We start from the raw sequence: 5,386 nt of genomic DNA, 5'->3' as shown, positions 1-5,386 counted from the left end.
TTGATTTCTTTCTGAAACAACTGCTTATCAGAACCCATCGGAACACACCAAGCGAGCACGAGATAACAGACACAACAGACACAATTAGCCTACTAATGTGCCATCAGCAAAACCATTTGCATGGTTAAAATGTCTTCTAAGAGTGTAAGCATGAATCAATTAATCACTGGTTTATTTTTTCTCAAAATATCACGATAATACACTGGTACGGTACTTTATAGCCTACAATGAAATGAGACAGGAAGAAAGAAGGAAGCAAAAGACTTTAAAAGATCACTAAGTTTCCATTACATTTTTATCATTTCTCATATGGATGATTTCATAAGCGTATGAGCCAGGGGTGCAGGGGTTCAACCGCACCCCCAAACTTTTTAATTAGTCGTAAGTTTGGGCAAACAATGCTTATGCAAATGTCAAAAAAAGTGCAACCCGCACCCCCAAACTATTCAAATGGTCGAAAAATTTGATAAATAAATTGAGCAAAAACTTTCGGCATTTTTCAAAAATTTCATTAAAGAATGAACTTATTTTTTGTTTTTTGCTCAAATAATCAAAATTATATTTTTATGTTGAATTTAATGCATGTAAAATTAAAAAAAAAACACTGACATTGAATATGATTTAAGTTGTGAAAGCTAAGAAATAAATGTGTAATTTGTTGAGAGCTCGAAAAATTTGAGCAGAAAATATCCAGATGTTTACAAATTTTACGAAAAGTATATCCCAATCTAATGTGCTCCAATATTGAAGGTAATGCTTCAAACGTATAACTTACAATATCAACATGCTCACCTGAAATTGTAGCCTGCAATTTTAGTTCATAAGATTCTAAATAACTTTTCAACTTATTTTCAACATCTAAAAATATTCAGATGCTTGCAAATTTTATAAAAAATATATCCTAATCGAAATGTAGGCTACCAATATTTACTTCGAAAGTGATGCTTTAAACACATAACTTACAATATCAAAATGCTCAACTGAAAATGTAGTCTACAAGTTTAGTTTATAAAATTTTAAAAGTACGGTAACTTTTAACTTTTTGAGATTTTACATCAAATAAGTTATGACAATTTGTATTTTGACGTTGGCTTACATGTAAGCCTATTATTATCTTATTGATGTGAAATGTTTTTTGTTTTATTGAGTTATATTGTAGCCTATTGTAATAGTGCTTTCGCATTATTTGGGCGATGCTGGTGGTTGATGAATTACATTTAAAGTATATACCAGACTATTGGGAGCTGTGAAAAACTTGTAATCAGGTGGTATATGCTTCTAGTTTAAGTTCAGTTTATTTATTTTTTCTCCTGGCGAATAAACAAAAATATATACAAAACAATAAACTAAATAATTCGCACAGCAAGGATGGCAGCAAAACACCAAAAGGTCACCAAAGTCAGCTACCACCTGAACACAGCCTACAAGCAAAACACAAAAATTAAAGAACATAATACCGGTACTTAACATCAGAGGTGGGCAGTAGCGCGCTACCTTTGTAGCGGCGCTACTTTTTTGGTAAAAGTAGCGGTAGCAGCTAAGATTTTTTTCGCAGCTTGAAAAACTAACTTTTCCCTACGCCTATGGTTGCTTTGGATTTGATTCTTTATCATCGGATCGACAAAGCCTTCTGATTGATTGATTGATTGATTTTATTTCGTTGTAGGTAAATATAATACAATAAATACAGCAATAAAAAAGGAATTTCCAGCAACGGGAATCTGCGAATAGACCATGGGTCTTCGAGTCAAGCAGATACCCCAGATTCTAATAGAAGTTCTAAAATTGCGATAAGAATAATTCAATAACGAAAATTGAGACAAGGTGTTAGAAGATGGTCATAGAGAAATATATTTAGTAGTCTATCGGTAGCATAAAGGTAATACAAAATTAATCGTGCTAATATTTGGCGATGAGTGAGTATTTGTGTTGTTTTTTAAAAGAATAAAATGACAATTTACGCAAGCTCGTTGGTAAGGAGTTCCAGACTTTCACTCCGGCATATTTAATGCTGCGCTGGAGTCGGGATGAGGCGTAACGTGGGACAAAATAACAATCATTGGAAGAGTGTCTAGTAAGTCGTGCATTATACATGAGTTTGGTTTTTTCAAAGTAGTGTGCGAAAGGCAGAGGCAATACATCCGTATCAAATTTAAACATGAATTTAGCAATTTCATGTTCGTACAAATCTTTAAGCTTGAGTATGTTAAGTTTCTTATAGAAAGGTGTGACATGATCAGACCACCTGCCACCTGCTACTATTCTGACAGCCTTATTTTGTAAGGTGCTAAGCTTGTTCATTTGTGTCTTGCAGCATGAACCCCAAATCGTTATCCCATATACGATATGAGAATGTACCAGTGCGTAGTATAATTGTAATAATGTTTTGTTTGGAAGAATGTATTTGAGTTTCGACAATATCCCTACAGATATAGAAAGTTTCTTGTGGAGCATATTAATATGAGGTTCAAAATTTAGACCATTGTCAAAAATAATGCCAAGGTATTTGGCAAACTTAACTTGTTCGATCTGAACACAATTATAAAGTACATTGATATCTTCTGGGTAGCTGCATTTTTTAGGAGGGATTACAATGACATTTGATTTGGAAGGATTGATAACTAATTTATTGGCATTAATCCAGTTCTTGATGTTAAGTAATTCAGACGATATTTCCTTTTCTAAGTAGGTTAGATTAGGAGCGTTAATTACCAGGCAGGTATCGTCTGCGAAAAGTCTTGGAACAGAAGACGTGCAGTTTGGTAAGTCGTTTACGTACAATAAAAACAGTAATGGACCCAGCGTTGAACCCTGAGGTACACCGTGTGTTATGCATCTCTGTTCAGATTCCTGTTCATTAATCGCGACAGGTTATTCGACAGGTTATTCCTTGTAGTTTTGCATAGGCCTACTTGATAGACGCTTTTGACGCAGGGCCGGTACCGAGATTGGCAGTGTAAAGTTTCCAATTGTTGAAGTGCTGCTGCTGGGGAATTCTTCCATCCATTAGGTGCCGCTGAACAGAAAACAGTCCTTGAAATGCGTTTCTCAAGCGCACATCTCGAGAGTCAATCCAGCGCCGCTTGATTTTGAAGCTACTTCGTTCACGAAGTCACTCGCTAACCAACTGAGCTATCGGGGCGAACATGTTCGAGCTTTCATCTCTGACAAGATTTTTTTTTTTCTTGTAGTGCTGTCAACTGTGCAGGCATACGCGGTAATTCAACGACGTTACACAGGTACCGCGTAGAATTTTGACTGTGTAACCACAGTCTCTATATTACTAGTCTGGAAGGCTAACGAAAAAGGCAGTTGTCGTCGCTCGTGAAACAGCGCCCCTAGTGGCGGTACAGTACATCATGAAAGCAAAGCACCAAAGTTATGCAAATACAGGCATATTGTCTACTATCAATGGTGAAATTGTGCAAGATATTGTGGTTGCAGACTTGTTTTTAACTAATGTAGAATGTTTAGGATGTTAGTTACAGTATTTATCTAGAAAAATTCGTTTGGTTTACTTTTCTGAGGCTTGGGTTAGCATGACTACAAGTAGTTAAAAGATTATGTAAGTTCAAATTATAAGGAATTGAATTTTGGCTTCTTCAGCAGAAGACCAAAACATAGGTTGTTGAAAGGCTGGTTAGTTGATAAACTTTTCTGCCAGGAAAATTAGGCACTGGTTAGTTTAAAGGAAGGCACTTGTTGCCAATGGAAATTGACCTAGACTCAAGATTAAACAGTAGGCTACTTTTGTCTATTCAAAGTCTATAAATGTACATAGATATTAATTACATTATGTAAATCTAGATAAGACTATATCAGACATGTGCAAATTATGATGCACTGGTCAAATCTATACTTGTCACAATCAACAATTTTGCTGTTCATTAAGAATATGTGAATTACAGTCAAAAAATTGCCCATTCTTGTGGCTAGTTTTCTAGCTTAGGCCCAATAAGTTTATTCTAACTTGCCATTGAATATTTATTGTTTGTCAGTTTACACTACAGACTGCAGATCAATATACTGGCAAAAAAAACTTGTTTGTATACTACTGATAAAAATATAAAGTTACGTATGTTATCTCCTTTCTTGTTCTACTTAATATATTTTGCACCAAAATGAAGAAGTCATAATTTGTCATGACACATTTGTAGCCTATATATTATGAGTTCTTATTCACTACCGTGTCCGTAACCATGGTTGATTTTGAGCCAATTCCACTAAAAATAACAGCTAGCTTCATAGAAAAGGATATACAGCACTTCTATATTTCAGATATGTCACATTTAGCATGTTACTCGTGGGCCACTCATGATATAGAAAACAATTTATATGCATAATACAAATAGAGAATGTTCATAAATACAGTATGATATTATATATGTTTATTACAATACAGCAATAAGTGTACAGAAAGGTTTTATATTGTTTTAAAAAGTCATTAAAATGTTGTCACAATGTTTGGAGGCTCTTCAAGACATGAGTGAAGAAGAACTTATCGTACAATATTTTTGATGAGGTATGTTTAACTACACTTAATACTTTTGCAGCTTACTCGTTAACAATTCTCCGCAACAGCATTATCTGTTAACCGGGTTATTGTGATTATTCTTGTATTTCTTGTTTTTGTCTTTTTGCATGTATGGTAATTAATATGGACTTATTGGTCTGATGCAAATAAATAGTATAGATAATAATAATATTATCAATATCAAATTTGGAAATGTATAGCCAATGAAATACATAACTGCAGGTTGAAAAAGTTAGCTTTCGAAAGCATAATATGCAATATGCACTAATATGCAAAATTATCCAGAGAAATTCTCAAATTCAAGAAAATTAAAAAACTCTGACTTTATTACTCATAGTTGAAAAGACATAAAAAATTGGGCTGTAGGCTTCTGAAAATAAAAATTGACTACAAAAATGCAGCAACCTAACAATTGAGTCACTTCAGGTCAAAATTTAGTTAAAAATTAAAAAAAAAATGCTTCCGCGTAGTATCGAACTCATTCCCTCTGGAACACCAACCGGAGACGTAACCTACGCGCCATCCAATCAGTTGAAGATAATCGTCGAATTTACAAGTTATATACGCACTCTTCTCGTCTTTTGCTTTGAAAGAGAAAAAGAAAGAAGTGACGTCATGACCGGTCAAATAGTGTTTCAGATTCAACGACCGGCGCCGGTCAAATAGCCACTGCCTTTACATTTTGAGGTACCGGTAATGAACCTTCTTTGGGTGCCATTTTTTGCATACTATATATAGCAATTGAACGTGACTTATTTTACACAAAACATATACATTACATTACTGGTATGCTAAAGAACTATGGCATCAAATGGTCACCCAAGTTCGGAGAGATTAATGGCACTTAAAGAT

This window comes from Aplidium turbinatum, chromosome 16, assembly GCF_918807975.1.
Source record: "Aplidium turbinatum chromosome 16, kaAplTurb1.1, whole genome shotgun sequence".
Taxonomy (NCBI): Eukaryota; Metazoa; Chordata; class Ascidiacea; order Aplousobranchia; family Polyclinidae; genus Aplidium; species Aplidium turbinatum.
The sequence above is the reverse complement of the archived record's forward strand: the minus strand, read 5'-3'. Positions refer to the sequence as shown.